The sequence below is a fragment of the Manis pentadactyla genome, chromosome X (genome assembly GCF_030020395.1).
Source record: "Manis pentadactyla isolate mManPen7 chromosome X, mManPen7.hap1, whole genome shotgun sequence".
NCBI lineage: Eukaryota > Metazoa > Chordata > Mammalia > Pholidota > Manidae > Manis > Manis pentadactyla.
The window spans coordinates 4,730,051-4,756,473 of record NC_080038.1 but is presented as its reverse complement, the minus strand read 5'-3'; the positions used below and the strand labels follow the sequence as shown (position 1 = coordinate 4,756,473).

At 43.1% G+C, this 26,423-nt stretch overlaps 1 long non-coding RNA gene across 2 annotated transcripts in view; it reads left to right on the top strand.

The window, feature by feature from the left end:
- Positions 1–26,423, top strand: part of LOC130681868 (uncharacterized) — a 204,061-nt gene that overhangs the window by 75,757 nt on the left and 101,881 nt on the right. For both annotated transcript variants that reach the window (XR_008995079.1, XR_008995078.1), the window contains exon 2: positions 21,390–21,485. This is a non-coding gene — a long non-coding RNA (uncharacterized LOC130681868). The remainder of the gene's footprint in view (positions 1–21,389; positions 21,486–26,423) is intronic.

Genomic DNA, 26,423 nt, shown 5'->3' with positions numbered 1-26,423 from the left:
CAGGGAGACGGTGGTAGAAAGAATTAATTTCTGCTTTCACCTTTCCCCGATACTGGATTTGGTGTGTGCGTCGGGGTAGCGGGTGCGGGTGTCTGCCTGCTCTCTTTGCTATAAAGAAACTATTGCAAAAGCCAGGCCACCGATATTCCTGGGGTGGGTGGTCATATCAGGGCAATACAGCCTCCCCGCCAGGGCGAGGAATGGATGAAAGGGTCTCCTTGGTCCCCCTGCCCTCCTCTGCCAGCCCCTCCTCTGCCTGCTGCCTTTCTAAGCACTGAGCAGTTGGTGAACCCCAACCTCAGGAGACAAAATTTAGACAAGCGCCTTAGAGAAAAGCCTGAGCAGAGGGTTGCCTGATATGGTTGAGGGAAAGGAAGTGGCCTGCATGGCTGTCTGCTCCTGGGGCATCCACTCTCGGGACTCAGCCCCTCAGCAGTTCACAGAGCAGCTGGTATTCTAGCCGGGAGCCTCTCAGCCTCCACGGTGGTGACATCTGGATCCACATCATTCTCTTTATGGGGGTGGTGAGGCCTCCTGGGCCCTGTCAGCTGCAGAGCAGCAGCCCTGACCTGTACCCCCTGGGTGCCCACAGCACCACCTTCACCCAGTCGTGATGATCAAGAACAGCTCCAGACACCCACATGTCTGCTGGCAGCCACATTGCCTCCAGGGGAGGCCCCTGTCCTTTTCTCTTTTTACAGAACAGGATTTCTTTTTTCTTTTTTTTTTGTAGATAATTATTTTTTTAATGAAGGGTAGTTGACACACAGTATTATATTAGTTTCAGGTGTACAACACAGTGATTCAACATTTATATACATGATAATTCTAGGTACCAGCTATCACCATACCAAGTTGTTACAATATTTTGACTATATTCCTTATGCTATACATTACATCCCGGTTACTTATTTATTTTACAATTGGAAGTGTGTGTATATATATATATATATTTTTTTTTGTGAGGGCATCTCTCATATTTATTGATCAAATGGTTGTTAACAACAATAAAATTCTGTATAGGGGAGTCAATACTCAATGCACAATCATTAATCCAACCCAAGCCTAATTTTTGTCAGTCTCCAATCTTCTGAAGCATAACGAACAAGTTCTTACATGGAGAACAAATTCTTACATAGTGAATAAGTTACATGGTGAACAGTACAAGGGCAGTCATCACAGGAGCTTTCGGTTTTGCTCATGCATTATGAACTATAAACAGTCAGTTCAAATCTGAATATTCATTTGATTTTTATACTTGATTTATATGTGGATACCACATTTCTCTCTTTATTATAATTATTTTTAATAAAATGCTGAAGTGGTAGGTAGATACAAGATAAAGGTAGAAAACATAGTTTAGTGTTGTAAGAGAGCAAATGTAGATGATCAGGTGTGTGCCTGTAGACTATGTGTTAATCCAAGCTAGACAAGGGCAATAAAACATCCACGTATGCAGAAGATTTCTCTCAGAACAGGGGGGGCGAGGTTCTAAGCCTCACCTCTGTTGATCCCCAATTTCTCACCTGATGGCCCCCCTGCGACTGTGCCTGTCTTAGGTTGTTCCTCCCTTGAGGAATCTTACCCGTCTCTGGCTAACCAGTCATCTTCCGGGGCCATACAGGGAAATGTGAAGTTGGTAAGTGAGAGGGAAGCCTTATTGTTTGAAATGGTTAGCTTTTTACTTCTTTGCATATTTATGCCCTGTGGCTTCTATGCCCAGCATTTGTCTTGAGGTATCTTTACCACTTGGAAGAATTATGGTACTCGGTAAATTTGATATGAGGCACGAATTCTACTTAAGGGTTGTAATTAGGAAGGAAGAAGAAAAGCCATAGAAGTAGCAGGCGGAAGAAAACATGGGAAGATTGATTATTTCTTTGACATATCTTCTTGCAGAGTAACTTCAGCATGTATAGGTTTTAAACTACTAATTAAATTGCACACACACATTAACATAATAGGAGTATAGTTACATAACCAAAGCATACCTGTAATTACCATCCATCTCCAGTGAAACCAAGAAAACCAGTTAGGCACCTTAGGCATTTGTGAAAACTTATCTATGATATGGTGGATATTGTCCAACTGAACTTGAACAGTCTGAGAGAAATCAGACAAATTAAAACAACCCATTCCTGGGGACTGTTCACATCCCATATGTTCTTTTAACAGTAAATAGTCTGTAGTTGTAAGATTTTGGAGCGCTACAATTTGCACTTCTCCTAATTCTTGGTTGAGTTCCAACAGTATAGATCCAGTCAAATTTGTTGTTTTACTGTATGCACAGGCCAGCTTAGATATCTCCTTCCTCATTCCCATGGCAGGTCCAGGAACTGGTGGGATGAGTGCATCTACAGCTGTAGCAGTGCGTGGATCTTTGTTGGGGTTTTTTGATGATCATCTTCTGGCATGAGTCTTCCAGAGAGTGCTGATGTTGGAAGTTCTTTTTCATATCATATCGTAGTTGATTTTCGGGGTAGCCCAATTAGGCTTTGATCCTCTGTATAAACACAAACAGGCCCTTTGCCTACACTTTTATATGCCCTTTATACCCTTGTGTAGAACTCATTAGAGGTTACCACACAGGAACTGCCTTTTTTTTTTTTGGTATCGTTAATCTACACTTACATGACGAATATTATGTTTACTAGGCTCTCCCCTATACCAGGTCCCCCCTATAAACCCCTTTACAGTCACTGTCCATCAGCATAGCAAAATGTTGTAGAATCACTACCTGCCTTCTCTGTGTTGTACAGCCCTCCCTTTTCTCCTACCCCCCATGCATGCTAATCTTAATACCCCCCTACTTCTCCCCCCCCTTATCCCTCCCTACCCACCCATCCTCCCCAGTCCCTTTCCCTTTGGTACCTGTTAGTCCATCCTTGAGTTCTGTGATTCTGCTGCTGTTTTGATCCTTCAGTTTTTCCTTTGTTCTTATACTCCACAGATGAGTGAGATCATTTGGTATTTCTCTTTCTCCACTTGGCTTGTTTCACTGAGCATAATACCCTCCAGCTCCATCCATGTTGCTGCAAATGATTGGATTTTCCCTTTTCTTATGGCTGAGTAGTATTCCATTATGTATATGTACCACATCTTCTTTATCCATTCATCTATTGATGGACATTTAGGTTGCTTCCAATTCTTGGCTATTGTAAATAGTGCTGTGATAAACATAGGGGTGCATTGGTCTTTCTCAAACTTGATTGCTGCATTCTTAGGGTAAATTCCTAGGAGTGCAATTCCTGGGTCAAATGGTAAGTCTGTTTTGAGCATTTTGATGTACCTCCATACTGCTTTCCACAGTGGTTGAACTAATTTACATTCCCACCAGCAGTGCAGGAGGGTTCCCCTTTCTCCACAGCCTCGCCAACATTTGTTGTTTGTCTTTTGGATGGCAGCCATCCTTACTGGTGTGAGGTGATACCTCATTGTAGTTTTAATTTGCATTTCTCTGATAATTTGCGATGTGGAGCATCTTTTCATGTGTCTGTTGGCCATCTGTATTTCTCTTTTGGAGAACTGTATGTTCAGTTGCTCTGCCCATTTTTTAATTGGGTTATTTGTTTTTTGTTTGTTGAGGCGTGTGAGCTCTTTATATATTCTGGACGTCAAGCCTTTATCGGATGTGTCATTTTCAAATATATTCTCCCATACTGTAGGGTTCCTTTTTGTTCTATTGATGGTGTCTTTTGCTGTACAGAAGCTTTTCAGCTTAATATAGTCCCACTTGTTCATTTTTGCTGTTGTTTTCTTTGCCCAGGGAGATATGTTCAAGAAGAGGTCACTCATGTTTATGTCTAAGAGGTTTGTGCTTATGTTTTCTTCCAAGAGTTTAATGGTTTCATGACTTACATTCAGGTCTTTGATCCATTTTGAGTTTACTTTTGTATATGGGGTTAGACAATGGTCCAGTTTCATTCTACTACATGTAGCTGTCCAGTTTTGCCAGCTCCATCTGTTGAAGAGACTGTCATTTCGCCATTGTATGTCCATGGCTCCTTTATCAAATATTAATTGACCATATATGTCTGGATTAATGTCTGGATTCTCTAGTCTGTTCCGTTGGTCTGTGGCTCTGTTCTTGTGCCAGTACCAAATTGTCTTGATTACTATGACTTTATAGTAGAGCTTGAAGTTGGGGAGTGAGATCCCCCCTACTTTATTCTTCTTTCTCAGGATTGCTTTGGCTATTCGGGGTCTTTGGTGTTTCCATATGAACTTTTGAATTATTTGTTCCAGTTCATTGAAGAATGTTGCTGGTAGTTTCATAGGGATTGCATCAAATCTGTATATTGCTTTGGGCAGGATGGCCATTTTGACGATATTAATTCTTCCTAGCCACAAGCATGGGATGAGTTTCCATCTGTTAATGTCCCCTTTAATTTCTCTTAAGAGTGACTTGTAGTTTTCAGAGTATAAGTCTTTCACTTCTTTGGTTAGGTTTATTCCTAGGTTTTTTATTTTTTTTGATGCAATTGTGAATGGAGTTGTTTTCCTGATTTCTCTTTCTGTTGGTTCATTGTTAGTATATAGGAAAGCCACAGATTTCTGTGTGTTGATTTTGTATCCTGCAACTTTGCTGTATTCCGATATCAGTTCTAGTAGTTTTGGGGTGGAGTCTTTAGGGTTTTTTATGTACAGTATCATGTCATCTGCAAATAGTGACAGTTTAACTTCTTCTTTACCAATCTGGATTCCTTGTATTTCTTTATTTTGTCTGATTGCCGTGGCTAGGACCTCCAGTACTATGTTAAATAACAGTGGAGAGAGTGAGCATCCCTGTCTAGTTCCCGATCTCAGAGGAAATGCTTTCAGCTTCTCGCTGTTCAATATAACGTTGGCTGTGGGTTTATCATAGATGGCCTTTATTATGTTGAGGTACTTTCCCTCTATTCCCATTTTGCTGAGAGTTTTTATCATGAATGGATGTTGAACTTTGTCAAATGCTTTTTCAGCATCTATGGAGATGATCATGTGGTTTTTGTCTTTCTTTTTGTTGATGTGGTGGATGATGTTGATGGACTTTCGAATGTTGTACCATCCTTGCATCCCTGGGATGAAACCCACTTGGTCATGGTGTATGATCCTTTTGATGTATTTTTGAATTCGGTTTGCTAATATTTTGTTGAGTATTTTTGCATCTACGTTCATCAGGGATATTTGTCCGTAGTTTTCTTTTTTTGTTGGGGTCTTTGCCTGGTTTTGGTATTAGGGTGATGTTAGCTTCATAGAATGAGTTTGGGAGTATCCCCTCCTTCTCTATTTTTTGGAAAACTTTAAGGAGAATGGGTATTATGTCTTCCCTGTATGTCTGATAAAATTCCGAGGTAAATCCATCTGGCCTGGGGGTTTTGTTCTTTGGTATTTTTTTGATTACCGCTTCAATTTCATTGCTGGTAATTGGTCTGTTTAGATTTCTCTGTTTCTTTCTGGGTCAGTCTTGGAAAGTTGTATTTTTCTAGGAAGTTGTCTATTTCTCCTAGGTTTCCCAGCTTGTTAGCATATAGGTTTTCATAGTATTCTCTAATAATCCTTTGTATTTCTGTGGGGTCCGTCATGATTTTTCCTTTCTCGTTTCTGATACTGTTGATTTGTGTTGACTCTCTTTTCCTCTTAATAAGTCTGGCTAGAGGCTTATCTATTTTGTTTATTTTCTCAAAGAACCAGCTCTTGGTTTCATTGATTTTGTCTATTGTTTTATTCTTCTCAATTTTATTTATTTCTTCTCTGATCTTTATTATGTGCCTCCGTCTGCTGACCTTAGGCCTCATTTGTTCTTCTTTTTCCAATTTCGATAATTGTGACATTAGACCATTCATTTGGGATTGTTCTTCCTTTTTTAAGTGTGCTTGGATTGCTATATACTTTCCTCTTAAGACTGCTTTTGCTGTGTCCCACAGAAGTTGGGGCTTAGTGTTGTTGTTGTCATTTGTTTCCATATATTCCTGGATCTCCATTTTGATTTGGTCATTGATCCTTTGATTATTTAGGAGCGTGTTGTTAAGCCTCCATGTGTTTGTGAGCCTCTTTGCTTTCTTTGTACAGTTTATTTCTAGTTTTATGCCTTTTTGGTCTGAAAAGTTGGTTGGTAAGATTTCAATCTTTTGGAATTTACTGAGGCTCTTTTTGTGGCCTAGTATATGGTCTATTCTGGAGAATGTTCCATGTGCCCTTGAGAAGAATGTGTATCCTGTTGCTTTTGGATGTAGAGTTCTGTAGATGTTTATTAGGTCCATCTGCTCTACTGTGTTGTTCAGTGCTTCCGTGTCCTTACTTATTTTCTGCCCGGTGGATCTATCCTTTGGGGTGAGTGGTGTGTTGAAGTCTCCTAGAATGAATGCATTGCAGTCTATTTCCCCCTTTAGGTCTATTAGTATTTGTTTCACATATGCTGGTGCTCCTGTGTTGGGTGCATATATATTTAGAATGGTTATATCCTCTTGTTGGACTGAGCCCTTTATCATTATGTAGTGTCCTTCTTTATCTCTTGTTACTTTGTTTGTTTTGAAGTCTATTTTGTCAGATATTAGTACTGCAACCCCTGCTTTCTTCTCGCTGTTGTTTGCCTGAAATATGTTTTTCTATCCCTTGACTTTTAGTCTGTGCATGTCCTTGGGTTTGAGGTGAGTTTCTTGTAAGCAGCATATAGATGGGTCTTGCTTTTTTATCCATTCTATTACTCTGTGTCTTTTGATTGGTGCATTCAGTCCATTAACACTTAGGGTGACTATTGAAAGATATGTACTTATTGCCATTGCAGGCTTTAAATTCATGGTTACCAAAGGTTCAAGGTTAGCCTCTTTAGTATCTTACTGCCTAACTTAGCTCACTTATTGCGCTGTTATATACACTGTCTGGAGATTCTTTTCTTCTTTCCCTTTTTATTCCTCCTCCTCAATTCTTCATATGTTGGGTGTTTTGTGCTGTGGTCTTTCTAGGAGTGTTCCCATTTAGATCACTCCCTGTAGGATACCTTGTAGAGGTGGTTTGTGGGAGGCAAATTCCCTCAACTTTTGCTTGTCTGGGAATTGTTTAATCCCACCGTCATATTTGAATGATAGCCGTGCTGGATACAGTATCCTTGGTTCAAGGCCCTTCTGTTTCATTGTATTAAATATATCATGCCATTCTCTTCTGGCCTGTAGGGTTTCTGTTGAGAAGTCTGACGTTAGCCTGATGGGTTTTCCTTTATAGGTGACCTTTTTCTCTCTAGCTGCCTTTAACACTCTTTCCTTGTCCTTGATCTTTGCCATTTTAATTATTATGTGTCTTGGTGTTGTCCTCCTTGGATCCTTTCTGTTGGGGGTTCTGTGTATTTCTGTTGTCTGTTCGATTATTTCCTCCCCCAGTTTGGGGAAGTTTTCAGCAATTATTTCTTCCAAGATACTTTCCATCCCTTTTCCTCTCTCTTCTTCTTCTGGGACCCCTATAATACGGATATTGTTCCTTTTGGATTGGTCACACAGGTCTCTTAATATTGTTTCATTCCTGGAGATCCTTTTGTCTCTCTCTATGTCAGCTTCTATGCGTTCCTGTTCTCTGGTTTCAATTCCATCAATGGCCTCTTGCATCCTGTCCATTCTGCTTATAAACCCTTCCAGAGTTTGTTTCATTTCTGCGATCTCCTTTCTGGCATCTGTGATCTCCCTCCGGACTTCATCCCATTTCTCTTGCGTATTTCTCTGCATCTCTGTCAGCATGTTTATGATTCTTATTTTGAATTCTTTGTCAGGAAGACTGGCTGGGTCTGTCTCCTTCTCTGGTGTTGTCTCTGTGATCTTTGTCTGCCTGTAGCTTTGCCTTTTCATGGTGATAGGAATAGTCTGCAGAGCTGGGATGAGTGACGGCTGGAAGGACTTCCTTTCTTGTTGGTTTGTGGCCCTCCTCTCCTGGGAGAACAGCGGCCTCTAGTGGCTTGTGCTGCGCAGCTGCGCGCAGACAGGGTTTCTGCTTCCTACCCGGCTGCTATGGAGTTAATCTCCGCTGTTGCTGTGGGCGTGGCCTGGCTCGGGCAGCTGCTCCAAAATGGTGGAGTCGCGTTGAAGCAGGAGCTGCTGGGAGGCTATTTATCTCCGTAAGGGGCCTCCCTGCTCCGTGCAGCCCAGGGGTTAGGGTGCCCAGAGATCCCCGGATTCCCTACCTCTGGATTAAGTGACCCGCCCTGCCCCTTTAAGACTTCCAAAAAGCACCCGCCAAAACAAAACAACAACCACGCAAAAAAAAAAAATTTTTAATTAAAAAAATAAAAAATAAAATAAAAAATGGCTGCCTGTTTTTCTTTATTCTCTGGCGCCAGCCTCAGGCATCTGGTCACTGGTCTTGCTGCCCTGTTTCCCTAGTATTAGGGTCCCTATCCCTTTAAGACTTCCAGAAAGTGCTCACCAAAACAAAACAGAAAAAGAAAAAAAATGGCTGCTCACTTTTCTTATGTCCTCTTGTGCCAGGCCTCCGGTGCCCGCTCACTGTTCTTGCTGCCCTGTTTCCCTAGCATCCAGGGCCCCCTGGGCACGTAGTGTGTCTGCGCTCTGGCCCGGATGGTTGGGGCTGGGTGTTCAGCAGTCCTGGGCTCCGTCTCCCTCCCGCTCTGCCTGCTCTTCTCCCGCCGGGAGCTGGGGGGAGGGGCGCTCGGCTCCCGCGGGGCCGGGGCTTGTATCTTACCCCCTTCGCGAGGCGCTGGGTTCTCGCAGGTGCGGATGTGGTCTGGATATTGTCCTGTGTCCTCTGGTCTTTATTCTAGGAAGGGTTGTCTTTGTTATATTTTCATAGATATATGTTGTTTTGCGAGGAGATTTCTGCTCCTCTACTCACGCCGCCATCTTGGCTCCACAGAACAGGATTTCTTATACTAAATCATTTGCAGATGAAGAAATCCTTTGGGTACAACAATAATGACAATCAATAAACAAACTTATAATTAGAATTCAACAAGGTTGCTGGAAGCTGCATAAACTTATAAAAATTGGAAGCAGTTCTCTGCACCACCAACCTGAGTGTACAATCCAAGATTCCATTCACAATATTAACACAAATTATCAAGTATCTTTAGGCACAATGTCTATAGAGAAAAATGTAAACTCAAAGAACATTGAAGATAATATAAATATATGAAGAGACATTCCTTTCTTGAGATGATACAATTTTTACATTATAGAGATGTCAGTTCTCCTAATTAATCTATAAATTCAATATTTCCATTTAATTCCTTTAGAAACTTGATAAACCCGATCTAAATTTGTATTGAAGGACACATTTCTGTGAGAATGGCAAAAATATGACAAAAAAAATACTTGACGGAAGACTTTACATAAAAGATATTAAGATAAAGACAAAAGCCATAGTAATTAAAACAGCACAGCTATAGTATAAAGACAAAAACAAATGAGCTGTTGTGGAAAGAACCGTATGGGAACACAATATAAAAATATATGGTGCTTCATCACAGTAAGTATCAAAATAGCCTAGACCCAAATTTGTACTTGAGTATATAACCCAAATAAATTCCCACATCAGGTCCACTGGGAGACACATACAGGAGGGTCATGCTGGGGGTGTTCCGGCCAGGAACTGAAGACGTCACTGGGGATGGGGTGCATACAGTCCCGAACTTCAGAGAAGTCTCCTGCAGTCAGAAGGCATTCACTGTGTGCACACCACACCACCGGGAGATCCAGGAGACAGTGTTGAGTGGAAAAAAGGAAGAAACAATGTAACCTACCACACAAAACAACTGTATCCCTCATGCAACACATACAACCAAATATATCACATAACATACATCCAGAACTGAAAAACAGTGATACACATTTGACACAAGCATGTACAACACATGCACGTTAGGATAGCTATTTCTAGGGGGAGGAGAGGGGAAGGGGGGCAGAAGAGAACATGCACAGGTGCATTGGGATGAACACATGCATGCCTGTGTCTGTACCTAACACTCAGCTGTTAATGAGTTACCTTATGCAGGCAAGTGGTGATAATAGACCATGATCTGCACGTTTAAAGTGGAGGAAAACAGAAAGGGAATCATCTCGGTTGTCCAATGTTCAGTTCATTTCAGAATCTTGTGACAATCAAAATTGGGTTCAGACTGTGCAGGGGAAACATCTCCAAGGGACCTGGCAGAAGGCACTGGCAGAGTTAACATTCCACCAGCATTGACTAGGGGAGCTTTCTCCAGCAGGGTGTCCCTGGACTCATATAATCTGAGAAAAAAATAGCTGGGAAGAGATTCCTTATGTTCCAGGAGAACTGCAATTCTGGAGGAGCAGAGAACATTGACCATTTCCTTTCTTTTGGCTGCCTGCATCTTTCCTTGGTGGATGGCATGCCTGGAAATATCTCCTGGGCTGGTGAGCACACCCTGCTTGCTGACCGAGAGTCCTGGAATATGCATTTACAGTTTGCACAGTTGGCTCTCTGTCCCCTACCTCTCTGTCCTGGAATATGCATTTACAGTTTGCACAGTTGGCTCAGCTGTGCAAACCAGCACGCCTCTTGGCTTAGTTTTTAGGCAGGGGCAACTAAAACAGGGACCTAGAGAAACGAAAAGCTGAGCAGGAAAAGCCATTTTCTCCAGCACTGTAGGAACAAAGGGTGGAGAGATTACAAAAGGCCAAGGGCTGGAGAAAGTCCAAGCTCTCTCTGGCTTCTGGGAACTCATTCACAGTCCTGGGGAAAGACCTGGTATTAATAAGTGGGGGCTTGCCAGTGTCCTCAGGTTAAACTCCTATTTTCAAGGGATAATAATTATAGGATCAAGCACGTGAGAATTAAACTTGGGTATGAAAATTATTTTTCCCTTCCCAGTTGCATAGAAAGGTCAACTCTGGCCATAGAAATTCAAATGTAAGCACATTTTATAAAGAAACTTCGGCGTTTTCCTGAAGGGAGTGCTCAGCTGAGAGATTAAAGATGCACCCTTCCTTGGAAACAGAGTTACCTTCCAGTATAGGACCGAAGTGATTCAAAGTTATAAATCAAGCCAGGACCTGGTAGGTGCCTGCCACACCCAGCCTCTCTTTTTCCCATGTCTCTTAAGCCCTCCTTGGACTTCCTGACTGCCCAGGATCTGGCTGTGTGGTCTCAGCACCCCTTGGGTGGCCTCTGTACCCACCGCTCCCCAGCCCCCAATGAGGAACCTCTTCTCAAGTCTGCTCTGGGGGCCTCAGGGCCACAGAGCAAAAGGGACTTTGGTTTTCTCTGAAAGAAACGCAGGGATTCTGAATAGTATTTCATGTAGCAAGAATAGTCTGCTGCTGAAGCATTAGCAGTCATAAACTGCCAGTTATTTTTTCAGAACACAGAGAATCTGGGGTGGTTAACAGCGGACAAATGGTTTAAAATGCTTGCCCTCCCATGCCAGTGTGAGCTCCTTAGCATTCTTCAATAAGCCATTTGGCAGCTTTGAGGCTCCATGTCCTCACCTTAAAATACCAGGAGTGACATCCTCCACATCTCAAAGACGGAGGGTGCTTGCATGGTGGTGTCCGGGGGTGGGCAGCAGTGGGAGGTGTCCCACCGAGGTGCACGTGCTAAAGCATGTCTATAGAAGGGGAGATTATGCAGCCTGCAATGCCAAGGTCTCAGATAACAGCAATGATGAAACAGACTGACCGCCTGCCTCCTGTTTATCATCACCATGCTCTAGCAATTCTATGCAATGTCAGGGAGAAAATATTCCTCCTCCCGGGTTGGGTTCCACCCGCTGCACGCCCCCACCCTCACACCCACCGCCGGAAGCTTTAATGCTCTCTACAGGCATAAGAGGATTGCTGGTTATTAGGCACTTGTGGAAAAAGGATTTAACCCAGTGGGATGAGAAGTAAGTAGACCTTGTGGGAGTTTTCTGATCACCCCACGTTTTTCCTGCCTAACTATATTTTATGTGACCAAACGGGAAAATCCCTCACTCTTTGCATGCAAGAAATGCTCTGTCCTCAACAATATGATGTGCTTGCTTACGGAACCATTAGCTTTCATTAAAGCCAAACTGCTTCATTGTGACATGGATTTCCGGGTTGATTTTCCCTTACAGAAGCTAGTCATCGATCTTTCCAGGCTTTAGCTCACGACCGTTTTGTTAAGGTTATATCCTTGGAGATGAAAGGAAACATTTCTAGTTGAGGGAGAGACAACAGTACCCATAAAAATGTATATGTAATTTGAAAAATAATTTTAATTGTTGTAAGGAACAGTTAGTCAATGAAAGACATTTCTATAAATTCAAAGATGTATTTATTTGTCACAGAAAATAGACTGCTGTCAAATTTTGGATTTTGGACATATTTCAAATGCCTCCTTTTGGTGAGAGGACTGGAAAGTTTTGGTGTATAAAAAGCCATATACATTAAGAACCAATGTCCACAACCAGAGATCTGTTTGGAGGTCAAATTTGCACGTGGACATTCCTGTCAATTACTCTTCAGTGTTGTCTTGAGTTGTCAGTGCATATTCTGTCTCAAACTTATGTGAAAAAGAATCACAGTCATTTGAGAGTCTGGCTACACACACTCTACATGGCTTTCATCTAAATGTGAGCAGAACAAAACACAGTGGAAGGATCCTGATGGGCTGGGCTGTCTCCTTTGCTCCATTTCCCATGAGCGCAGTTATTCCACAGTCACAGTTGTCACTGCTCTGACATTAGCAGCTGCTCAGACGGGACAGCTCACCCTGCCAGGGCATGTTCCTCTGATCACGTGAGGAAGGCGCCCTCTAAGTTTAGAAAGGGAAGCAGATGCGGGTTACACAACGGGGGACTGTTTGGATGAGGAAAGATGCATCAAGGGCTAAGGGCTGTAGCTGTGTTGAGGGCACCTTGAAAAGAGAAGTGAAGCACTTATGTCTCCTTATCTTTAAGTCAAGTAGGAGGAGGTAGAATTTTGGGATTTGAAATGGTCCTCGTAACTCATGCTGAAGTCGTTTACAAGAGGAAAGAGGGACCTTGCCCTTGAGCCAAGAAGGAGAACACACACATTCCTGGAGGGATCATGATGTACTCAAACAGCTGCCTGAGTCTTCTCTTTAGGATTGGTCTGTTTTGACCAGGAGTATTTGCAATGTGGAGTTAAATCCAATTAGTTGTAAGCAGTGGGTGCTTTTCCCAGCAAGAGCAGGTTTTAGGACTGTGGGTGTCTTGTTAAGCTAGAGACCAGCTTCATGAAATGGCCCCTTTCTGGGAGGAATCAGAAGGCAGAGACAGGCCGTTTAGACGGCTCGTAGCACATTCCCTGGGCTTGGGGGAGATGCACATGCCTGCCCTTGCTCTCCGTGGCAATTTAAGGTGGTCTGAGGCTATCCTCCAAGTGGCTGATGATGTTTTTCATTGGTGTGGGTGGGTCTAGTTCAGGACTCTGCAGAGGCCACTGAACAATTCTGGGGAAAGCAGCCTGGACACAGAGTTGAAAGAGCCCTGCGGTCTGTAGAAGAGCTTCTTAATCCAAAGAAAATCTGCCCCAAAGAAGAATTTTAGGACTATATGCACATGTCTCTATATACATGTGTCTTTCCGCAGGAATCTTCTAGAACAGCGTTGGATTTTATTTCCAAGTATATCTATTCCCCAGAACATTTCTGTAAGTGTGTTGCTCAGCACACTTACTATCCAGCAGTTTGCTTACCCCCAAAATGCCTCCTCACTCACCCTCGAGGAACATGCTGATAGAAGTAGCCCTTTGGGGACCTCTCATGCTTTCTGTCTTTTGACGATTGAAGCTCAGGGGCCCCCACAACTGGGAAAATCAGCATAGGAAACAAATAAAAATCCCTAATGATATCTTCCAGCTTCCTGGAGCAGGTTCTCTATCTAAATTCTTTTTAGGCAACTAGGGGAGGGTCAGAGTTTCTTCCTGAATCATTTGGGCCTTGACTGTTTTGAGCTCAAAATAATGTGCCTGCACAGGGGACACATCTTGGGGCTCCCTGCCCCAAGAGGAGAAAGAAGCCATGGAGCTGTGAAGAAATGTGCCTTTCCCTGGAACTGCCCAGACTCTGGGAGGCTTAGAAGCACTGTGATTCTGGAAGTGTAACTTGGCCTGACTGGTATGTCAGAGAAACAGATTAGGAATGATTTCTCCCCTTGTATTTAAAGGATAAGAGGAATGCCTGAATGGAAAACCGTCCGCAAGTCCGAATCACCACTGAAGTTACTCGTTCAGCCCCTCCACCTGTCACATTGTGGGTGTTGCTCCGACATAGTGAGCTGGGTTACTGGGGTTGCCTTTCTCCGTGGTGGTAAGATATAAAAAGCAATGAGATAAACCTTTTCAAAGAATATTGCTTCTTTCACTTACCAACTTTACATTTCCCTGTATGGCCCCGGACGATGACTGGTTAGCCAGAGACGGGTAAGATTCCTCAAGGGAGGAACAACCTAAGACAGGCACAGTCGCAGGGGGGCCATCAGGTGAGAAATTGGGGATCAACAGAGGTGAGGCTTAGAACCTCACACACCCCCCCTGTTTTGAGAGAAATCTTCTGCATCCGTGGATGATTTGTTGCCCTTGTCTAGCTTGGATTAATACTTAGCCTATAGGCACACACCTGATCATCTACATTTGCCCTTTTACAGCACTAAACTATGTTTTCTACCTTTATCTTGCATCTACCTACCACTTCAGCATTTTATTTAAAAAAATAATAATAATAAGGGAGAAACGTGGGATTCATATATAAATCAAGTATAAAAGTCAAATGAATAATCATAATTGACCTGATTGTTTATAGTTCATAATGCGTGATCAAAACTGAAAGTTTCTGTGATGACTGCCCTTGCACTGTTCACCATGTAAGAACTTATTCACTATGTAAGAACTTGTTCACCATGTAAGAACTTGTTCGTTATGCTTCAGAAAATTGGAGACTGTGGAGAATTAGGCTTGGGGTTGATTAATGATTGTGCATTGAGTCCCCTATACAGAGTTTTTTTGTTGTTAACAATCATTTGATCAATAAATATGAGAGATGCCCTCTCAAAAAAAAAGCAATGAGATACAATAAGATGCCTAAAAGCAAGGTCATTGCAGAAATGGGGAAATGCCAGTGGCCTGGAAAATCTAGATTTCTGAATAGTCTATTATACATAGCCTGCATCTATGAAAATCTCTCTGAAGGCTGTGAAGTAGCAGTAAGATGTCAGTTATTAGTGGTGGTTCTCTGGTTATCATACTTTTTTGCTGTTTAAAGTAGGTGGTTCTCAAGTGCATCCTTGATTAATTAGAGAGTCGGTCCATGTCAGATGGCTTTCAGGAATGTGTGATTGTGGCTCTTAATCAATGGCACTTACACTGACAAATGAAGATATTTAAAGTCAGCAGAAGGCTGCTTGGAATGTTCTGGACCCCCTCTGCAAAGGGTCCTTCTCCTTTGCCCGCCATCTGAACCCATAGCCCAGCCTCCACCTTTCGCTTGGCTGCTTCCCAGGGTCTCTTAGTTTAAGTCCCACCTGGAAAGTCCCTCTTTTTCCAGAAACACCAGAGAAGAGTAGGGAGGAAAAATGAAGAAGGATAGAAGGAGACGGAAGCAATATTTCAGGCCAAGCATGAAATCAGTTAACCCCAAGCATTGCCTCTCCAGCTTTCCAACGATGTAGCCGGCAGCAAAAGGAAGCAGGCCCAGGTTTGGAGCAGGGGTGTGGCTTGCTGGGCCCACTGATGAAAATCACCCGACACCATCAAGCATACATTCCAAATGCTGGGCTCCTCCAAGTCTCCTTTTAATGTAAAAAAATGATTATTTTCTCCTCCATGTCATAGAGTTTTTACTGGAAAATGATATTTCATGTTACTTTCACCAGAAAATGTCTTGCCTCTTCTTGGTGACTGGTTGAAATACTATTTCATTGAGTTTATCAATTTTGGCAGAGCAGGCCAGACTGAAGCCTGGTGACACTGCATATCAGATGTGACATGAGAACAGTTTCTCTCCTCTGTCTTGGTGTCACTGTATTTCCACAAAGAAATACCATATAAATATGGTATACAGATGATAATGTCAATTTAATGCTCTACCACATGTCCAGGTAATCTCTGAGGAAGAGGGACAAATTTCTTAAAATGGCTGGTGGACACTATGTAACAGCATTAGGTCACATCGGAGGAATTTTTGATGAGTGTATTTGCTGAGAAATCAAGTCACTTGTGCCTTTACAACTAGCCAGTCCTTTTTACATAGAGATAGACCCTTCAAAATCTTTTCCAAGAGACACTAATGGACTTTTTTTTACTAGCAGAACAGTTTCAAAAAATTAAATCAGAAGACTCAGAGTAAATGGTCAAAATGTCCATTGACATCAAACTATCCTATTTGTTATTGCCAGTGGCTGCCATTGGAGGGGGAGCATGAGGTTATAATAATAATAGTAATAATACATATTATTAATGAGGACATATAAATCTGTGTGATTGGTTCTCATAATGCCAGGATTAATGGTCTTAAATGTCGAATTTTGTTATTTCAATCGCCGTATCTTTCTCTCTTCACTTGTCTTAAATGCCCCGAATTTGAAGATAATGCCGTCATACTATATCACCAACATCCTACTGTATTTGCTGTTGTTCCACAACTTCTGCATCATCCATGCTCACTTCTGGATGACTTTAGCTTCTGGCTCAATGTATATTGTCTTCCTTAAGCTCACAAGCTTACCTTCTCTTCAGTGCCTGTGTCTTCTGCTCACAATCACAATCCCGTGAGTCCAGCTATGTCATCACCACCTCCCTCCTGCTGGCCTGTGCCTTCTAGCACCACCAGTCAATGTATCTCTGGCTTCCCTGGGAATTCCAGCCCATTCGTCTGCCACCCCTTACAGTGCTTCAGCTCCCTGAGGACGTCTCTGCCCTCCACTCCTGCCTTAAAATCCCCGTCAGCCCCGCATCACCTCTGCATCCATCCTCCACACCTTTCTGCTTGCTTGGCCACATGGCAATGCTGATTGCCCTAAGACCTCAGCCTGCTCCATGTCAGCATGGCGGCGCTGAACGTGGTTTGAGAACAACTGCTGCCTGGTTCCCAAATCCATGACCTCAGAGAGTCACCCTTGATGCTGCCGAGACTTCATGCCCTAATGCCGGTTTATGGTTCCACGTTCTTCTCAGCCATTTCCCACCTTCTACCTCTCTCTTTGAAAGCTCTGGCATTTCTTTCTCCCAACCACATGCATAGCTGAAGGGCTTGCTCCTGACCTCACTGTGGAAATTAAAGTGGCAAGAAAATAAATCCCGCAGATTCTCACCACATGTACCCACATGCCAGCATGCAGGTCCCTCCTCCCACCGGACAAGAATTGTCCCCCTTGTCATCGGTGAATGACCCATGGCCACATCTTACGCTGACTCCTTCGTTCGTTCTCTAGATGCTACACTCTCTTATGACCCCAGGACATCGCCTGAGGGATCGTCTCCTCTCCCTCTCCCTTCCGTGTTGTCGTTTCTCTCTCTCTGCCAGATTAAGACCCATGAGAAAAGTTCCTGTTCTTTCTCCCATCTAAAAATAAAATCCTTCTCTGACTTGTTCGGCTGCTAGCATCTTGGGTTTTAACTTTTTGTTTCCAATTATAGAGAAATATTGCTGTATGCAAACACAGTTGTATACTGATACTGTCTCCTGCAACCTTTGCTAACCTCATCTTTTATTTCTACTAGCTCTTAAATAGATTGCTTGGCATTTCCCACAGATGTCATTATGTCACATTAGAGAAACTTCTAATTCTTTCTTTAAAAATCTGTGTGCTTTTTATTTTTATTTATTCGCCTTGGTGTATTGGCCAGGACTTTAAGCACAGTGTTTAATAGAAGTCCTAAGAAAGGACCTCCTTGGCGTCTCCCCCAGGTTGGGGGAGAAAGGATTCAATCTTTCACCATTAAGTAAATGTTTTATTAGGTTCCAGACACTTCCCATTATTCCTCGTTTTCTGAGACTTCTTATCATAGGTCAACAATGAATTTTGCCAAATGCTTTTTCTGTATCTACTGGGATGATTAATAGCTGTTCCTTAGCAGGTTAATATGGTGATGTTAAGTAAATCAAAAGGATAATTATCCATGTGGGTCTGACCTAATCAGGTGAGCCCTTGAAAGGGACGAGGGTTTTCCTGAAGTTAGAGATATTCACGAATGAGAAGGGGCATGGAGGGGCCACTTAGCTAAGACATGCGGGCAGCCTTTGAGCTGAGTGTGACCACCGGCTGACAGCCCACAGGAAAACCAGGATCTCAGTCACGTAAATACTAGGGAATGGATTCTTCGCACTGCCGGCTAGCTCGGAAGAGGAGCTTGAAGGGCTAGATAAACATACCGCAGCCCTGACACCTTAATGTCAGCCTTGTGAAAACCTGTGCCGAGAAAATAGCCACGCTTCACCTGGATGCCTGGCCCAGGGACGTTGATGAGCTCATTCTGGGTGTCACTTTAAGTTGCTAAGGCTGTGGTAACTTGTTAAACAGCAATAGAACCCTAAAAGACCTCTTCAAAGAAAATACTGACTCGTAAGGTAAAAAAGGGTTTTATGCAGTAATGAAGCATAATCTTCCAACTGGAAGGTCTCTGAGATAATTTCCATCTATTTTGGGGATGCGCTTTGCCTCATTGGCCTAGAGTCAGGGCTGACTCCCCGGTAATGAAGGCTACGCCTTTCCTCATTCATGGGTGACACACATTGTGGTTTTTCTTGCAATTTCTGCTGCCACACATCTTTCCTCGTGCCCAAACTCAGACTGTGCTTACAAAAGCTGTAGGAGAGCTAATGCTTCAGGAGCACCTCGCTTATTCCATGGCTTCCCCAGCCCTTTGGTGCACACTTCTCACCACATGTCACTCCTGTTAATTAGTTCAGCTGAGAAGGGGGAAGGGCTGCTGGCCTCCTGGCATCGCTGCTGAACCGGTTCGGAAGCCAGTTCCAAGAACGAGGATGAGAGAAGTGTGCGCTCTTTGAGAAGAGAATGTCTAATTCTTTCCTTTATGCCCATGGCCCCTTGGGGAGCCTTCTGCAGTGTGCTGAAAGCAGGATGAATACGAAATTCCACTTACTGGCTCCCGAGTGGCATTTCTAGAAAGCAGGAAGACATGCTTTGAAGACAACAGAATAATCATCTCTGCTGTCTATAAAGAGTCTGAAATATTGTAAGCAAGGGATCTGAAGTTTCTTATTCATCCCTGAATTTCTCCACCTTTATTGAGCCCTCATGATGTGATAGACACTATATGCTGGTGGTGGGGTGGTGTTGGTGGTGGGGTTGATGCTGGTTACTTTATTAATCCTAATACCAACCTTCTAGGTATAACCTGTTCTTAGTCTATTTCAGTATGATTGAATGAGGCTTACAGCCTGCTCACTTTCTGGGAACTGTAGCATGGACCTTCCATTCCGGGAGCAGGTAGCCATGCTCTGCTCTGATCAAACTGTTTCTTTATTCTCTGATTTATTTTGGCATGAGTAATAAAACAGTATATTTATAACACAGGTTATAAAACAGTAGGACAAAAACATTGTAGCATATATTATGATGTTTGATTATTAATCAATATGCCATATTGTTAATATATGTCCTCTCTAAGAAGCTTTCTACTTGTAAATTACATCCCTTGGAGTTACTTCAATATGATCATTGCCATTTCTATAAACATTTGACGACCGCTGTATGGTTGAGAACTGAATTCCACGTTCTGCTTTCTTTTTCTTATAAGAAACTCACATTTCACATAACAGCACATTTTCCAGGAACATAAATGAAATATATTTCCTCTTATGGACATTTATTTCAAGGGCAAAAAAATGCTTTAAACTGGTAAGAGAACATCAGCCTGAGAGAACAGTTGTTCTCTTGGGTTCATTCAGGAGGGGAATGAAAACACGTTGCCGAAAACTTCTTGTTAAACTTCTTTCTCGAATTACTCTGCCCATATTTTAGAAAGGTGTATAGCATGCTCCTCCTAAGAAAAGGACTGCATGCATCAAAGGGTCTGCCCTAGGACTTCGTGTGCTCCCTCTTGCTGCAACTTACCCTGTTAGTTCTGTGTATCATAGCATCAGGATTTGTCTTGGACAAGAACCTTACAACAATGAATTTGCCCTTCTTGAATCATCAGCAGATCACATCTTTTTTTTTGTGGAAACTTATCTTCAAATAGAAATGTGCTACAGTGGACTCTCAAATCAGATTGTTCGCATACATTCTGTAGCATAATAAACCATCCCAAAACATGGCGGCTCACCCCAGCAGCATTGTGTTATTCTCATGACTCTGTACATCGGCTGGGCTCAGAGAGGTGGTTCTTCTGGGTCATGTGATGTGGGTTGGGGCTCCAGTTATCTGGGGCCATGATGGCCAAGGACTTCAGTGGGGGCGGCCTACCAGAGTGCCTCCAATCTCCCCCAGAAGACCTTTCCAGGTAGCTGGATGCCCGATGGGCGGCGCTTGGAACTCCCAAAACATCAATTTTTAAATTATTCTTAATAAACTTTATTTTTTAGAACACTGAGTGGGAAGTACAGAGTTCTCACAAAACCCCTCTCCTCAACACACACAGCCTCCCTGGCTGTCTCCCACCAGGTTGGTATCTCTTGTAACAATCCATGAACCTACACGGATACATCACCATCACCCGAAGTCCGTAATTCCATAAGGGTTCATCTGGGTGGTGCACATTCTACGGGTTTGGACAAAGATCAACAGTTTGGGGGATTTTCTTTTGGCCAAAGGCAGTTCTAAGACCAGGTGGGAATTAAGGAAGGGAAATGCACTCCACCTGTTGAAGTGTGGACCTGGTGCACATCCACGAGGAGTAGAATTCGGGGGCTCCGTTCCAACCCAGTTCCCATAGACACTGACAATCAACAGACCCTGTGTTCTGTGCTTGTTGCCAGTGTTTATCAAACTGAAACATACATATCAATTACCTGAGGATCTTGCTGAAATTCAGATGGGTTTAGTAGGTATGGGAGAGCCTGCTACGATAGGGCCCAAAATTTTGCATTTGTAACAAGTTTCAGGTGGTGTCAACGCTGCTGGCCCAAGAAACACACTTTGAGTGGCAGGGGTCCCTGGAACCCTGCATGTAATAGAGACATGCCAAAGCGTGAAACTGAGCTCAAGGTCATTCTCCCACAGAAGATGTTGCTGGCACCTAATCTCCATTCATTGCAACCACTTATTGTTTGCAATACCCACTGGGCACATGTTATAAAGCCCTTACATTTTCATGTCTCTGAGATAAGCTTTTGGTTGATGGTGGCTATGGTACCTGTACTTGGATTGTGGCCACAGAAGCCTGCGTTATCTGGTATATCTCAGCAACCTCAATAATAATCATGCCTACTGGAGTGGACATGCTCAGTACATTCTAGACTTTGATGTGTTTTTTTGCTGTTGTGTCTGTCTTTTGCAGAAGAGCCCTTTATGGTTTCCAAATCACAGAGGAGGAAGCTGAAGCCCAGAGAAGTTAGCCCCTGGGTAGAAAGAGCATCTGGGAACTGAGAGCCAGGTAGGTCTGACTCACTCACCTGGACGGTCAGGCTCCGTGCTTTTGGGTCCCTGAACACGGCTGTAGTGGATTTGTATGTCTGACTCATCAATCGACATGTGGTTCTTTCCAGGTGATGGTTTACTGGGTAAATTTTAGGAGTAATGAGGTTCTTGCAGGGGTGATTAGGTACTTGTGGAGTTATATCTAACCTCTAGCGATGGCTCATCCCTCCATTGCCATCCCTTCAACCACTGAGTGTGCTTACATCAAAGGCTCTCATAGTCTATGACAAAGTAATGAAAACTGGAGGGAGGTAAGCATGCCTTTCGTGACTCGCACGCCCGAGTTGACACTACAGAATGGGACTGGCTATACTTGTGCATCAAAAGTAGCCGAAACCCATGTGTAAGGCTTTCTGCTTTCCCATGCCAGTTTTCTTCCTGATGACCTATATTTTTACCTGCTATCCTCTTCACCAATTAGTGCCAGTGAAAATATTCCCCAGTTAGCCTCTCCTAAAACTGAAGAACACTCTAACAAGGTAAGCTCCACTTGAAGATACATTTCACATAAAATAAATACCATTGCTTTTAAAAAAAGAAAAAACAATGTAAGCAGGGCCTGTGTCTTGGAAAGACAAAGAAAAAGAATGATTTTATAAATAAAGAAGAAAAATAGCTCCAATTTTCAACTCACTGTTTGATGGATTATTGCTTCTCTTGTTATCACACTCTCGTGATTGTCCTTGTAATGAAGAAAGAACAGCTAGCTTTAGAAGTTCAAATGAGAATCTATTCCATTTAAATGTAAGTGCTACACTGAGTTATTTTCCATGCATTCATTTTCACTCTTAGGACAAAAACACTGTGCTTTCAAGACAATTTCTGAAAGACTGCTCTGATAGGCACTTATACTTGGAGTCGTTGACTTGCATGTATTAGAGAAGGTTATATACAAATATAACTAATGATATTTAAAACCTGTTTATTGCTAGATTGCAGATTTTCCACTCAGTGGCGCTGTCTGCAGAGTTATTGAGTGTTTTATCCCCACCTCCTGCTGTGTTTTGGATTTCTAGGCCATTGCCAAATGTTTCCCAAAATCTTATTTTATTTTAAAGACCCGCTTTACAGCTTGAGTGAGCACATGACAGAATCAATAGGAAGCTAATTGTCAGTAATGAGAGAGATTTCCTGCCTTAGAGAATAAGGAACTGAAGCATAAATTGCTTTTAAGGACTCTGCAGTGAACCTACATTTAACCCTTGAAGCCAGTGCACAGAAGGGAGGTCTGACTTGTCACGAGTGGCTGTTTGGTTCTTCCGTGGAGGGATGGACGGGCGGACTCGAGGTGCAAGCTGTTCCCCAGGAGGGCGGCAGGAATGTCAGCTTAGAAGTCACTCCTTTTTCTACAGTCGTATGTCTTTACACAGGCCACTGTCTAATGTTCTTTCTTAATCTGTACTTTAGAGTAATTCATGATAATTTCATAAAGTTACGGAAAAAATGTCCAGAGTTCAGGGTCATTGCCACCTGGACGCCCCTGAGCTGGGCTTGTTTTTGAAAAGATCGCCCGGGTGCCTCACTCTCACCAGGCATCCCGGAGCAGGAACTTCTCCGCTATTACTCAGTATCCTTGCACGTGACTTCCTAGTGAGCCTATCCCAGACCCTTTTTAGGGTTGAGGGGTGATACTTCCTCTTTGCCCCATGGGCCTCCGGTCCGGTGGCTTAGGGAATGGGTGACCCTCTGAAAGCTCACTTGGTCTCCGTGGAGAGGAGGCGGCGGGTGTGTGCTGCCCCTGGGGGTTACCAGCGCCCCCTCATAGACTTCCTGTTATAAAAACATCAAATCCATGGGGAAATGTTGCTGCTGATGGCTGAGGAAGGTGTAGGGAGGATGTGCACCTGGGGGTGGCAGCCCATGCTCCCCTCCTGCCTGGTGGCCCAGCTGGGCCTTCGCTGATCAGCACGTAGGGACCTGGGTGCAGAAGGGCAAGCCGCCTCTCTAAAGGGCCAGGAGCAAAATAGTGAGAGTTGGGGGGGTGCCATACGGTTTTGTCACATATTCTCAATTCTGCCATTTCTACTAAGACAATAATGACCTCTTTTGTTCTAAAAACATATGTTTTTTTATTTTGAAAACAGCAATGCAGAAAAGTATGAATTTAAAAAAATCACTCCAAAGCTCACCACACAGAAGTCATTCTGGTCAACATTTGACGTTTGGGACTGGCATCTCCCTTTAGAAACACATAGGAAGAGCCATAAATCGTCACTAAATGCAAATAGCTAGGGAAAAGTACATTTAAAAAATGGGATCAAGCTTTTATATGTTATTTTTAGTAATAAGATTATATTTGAATAAATTTAGCCAGAAAATGGTATGTGGAAATAAGAGGGAAGAAATTGTTAAATATTAGAATGAACATTTCTTTTTCAAAAGTTGTCATTTCCTAGAATGGTTGTCTCTCTTAACTCAGAAATTCTAATGAAGGAACATAAACCATAAAAAGTTGGTGTTTAAAAAAACTGCTTTTTTCTAACTACATGTTACAACTCTAGCCATTATCTGTTCTCTTAAATAACATGAGGATATTTATTAAAACACAACATCCTTTTTGCACATTTCCCAACAGCTGTCAATTTTTTGTTTGTTGGATTACTTTAATGTTTTTTTTTTCATTGCATATAACCAGCATTTCATTCCTGGATCTAAACTTATTTGGTAGTTAACCTCAGTTTTTGTTTTTCAAATCATCCTTTCTCCGTTCCTTATTTATTTATTTTGATTTATCTCTTATTGCCTTGAATCTGTCATCCAGCAATGTTTTGAAAACTGGTGACTTTGGCTGTATTCTTTGTGCCATTATGCTGCAGAATGTCTATCTGCTGCTTTTATATTGAAGGACAGCTTAGCTGAGCATTACATTTGGGGAAGGCACTTTCTTACCCTCAAAATTTTGTAGCCATTGTCCTGTGATCTTCAGGCATTCGGTGTTGCCTCACAAGTCTAAGATCATATTACGTCTTTCCCCTTTTACGTAACTGGACTTTGTTCTACCTGGATTCCCACATGGTTCTTTGCTTTTGAAGTTGATGAATTTCACCACATCTTCATGCTGATGATTCTGCTGCGCATCCCTTAGGAAACAGCGTCCTCTTTATCAGCAGGTTCAAGTCTTTATTCCAGAATAGAACGTCTTTTATTATAACTCTGAATTGACTGTGGAAGCCTGGGCTCTCTCCTTCTCTTCTGCAGGACTGCGAGTCGCACTACACTGGAGGCCCTTCACGACGGGTTCATCCAGCTCGCTTCATAGTAGTTTTATGTAATTGTTCTCTTCCATTTGTCTGCAGTTCATTGACTCAATTTTAAAGCTCATGCCTCTGAATTTACTTTCTATTGTATTTACTCTAGTTGCTATTTTCACTGATGCCTGGTATTTTTCTTTCCTATGTGTTTCCTCAGCTCCACTAGCTTGATTTTTTAAAATCTCCTTTTGTTATTTCATAGTTTAAAAAGTAGTCTCAAACCTGTAATTTATTTGAGACTGGAAAACTATTTGTCTGAAATTCACAGTTTCCTCCTTCTTTTTGGATATATTTTCTGGTTATAAATGTACTTGTCTCGTTTGTAATCTCTACTTGCCCTCCTCTCTCCCCTGCTCTCTCTCCCTCCCTCCCTGCACAGAAGAAGCCCGTGTGCCCCTTTCACATTGCTGTGCCATGTTGAATGGGAGCTGCCCTTTGCCTCAGAGATGAGGAAGCCCTGAGGGGGAGGAGGAAGGGACACACAGCGGCCATCTGTCCACAGCCCCACTGGGAGTGTGGGCTCCCAAACACACTCTTTCCAAAGCTGTCACTCGTCTGCCCCGTGAAGATGTTTCTCCGTCCGGCATTCAGGTGGTTTGGGGGGTTCACAGCACAGCACCCAGGAGCACAGTTACTTGTCTTCTCACTGGTTACGGGCTGCCTCCCCTCCCTCCCTGTGGAGCCTCATCTCTGTCAGCCTTCCTTGGCTACATGGCTTTGTTGCAGACCATATAAATTGCCCATCTGGATGGCATCTCCTCTCTCCCCTCATTGTGTCTGCTGAGTTCGGTCTCTAGAACAGGGCTTCGTGACCTCAGTACTGTTCACCTGTGGGGCCACCTGCTCTTTGTCTGGTTGGGAAGGTGTCCATAGGATGTTCAGTAGCACCCCTGGTCTTGACCCAATAACCAGGAGCCATGAGCATCTCCCCACCCGAGAATGCCTCCAGTCACAGCTGGGTGTCCCCTGGGCAAGGGATGGCCCCCAGTGAGCATGTCCTTCCCTCCCATACACCCCTCCTCAAACTTGGGTCTCAGACCTCTAGTCAATGACCTTCAGGATGGACCTTCCAGGACACTGGATGTCAAACTGGAGAATGCGCATCACTTCCAAGTCCGGGCTCACACTTCCGCCTCCATCCGGACGTCACCCTGTTTGTCCGGTTGACCGTGGTACTGCTGGCCTGCGGTGACGCTGCTCGGGTTGTCAGCTTGTGGATGACGTTTGTTGTGTTGTTTCACGTAGGATTTCCAGCTGGGGACTAGATGGAGAAAGGTCGCACCTGTTGAGCTAGAAATCTCTTACTTTCTTCTTTCAAAAGACAACCTTGAACTGCTGCTGTGAGTGTCTTGTTTGGAGACACGGAATGGGAATTTGTTCCAAATTACAATTTTTGCCTACTTCATGGTTCTACTCAAGGCAAGAGGAGAAAAAGTGGAAGTTAATATGTTCCCGATAAATTGTTATTTTAAAGCATTGATTACCCATGTTGGTAATGGAGCTTTGAACAGAACAAAAATTCAGTGCTATAGATTTGAAACTGTATTGCAGTTGCTATATAATTGGTCAATTGTGATAGAGAAAAAATGTATTTAAATCATTTCTCCACCTAATAGCATTTAAACATCAAATTGATGGTAGAC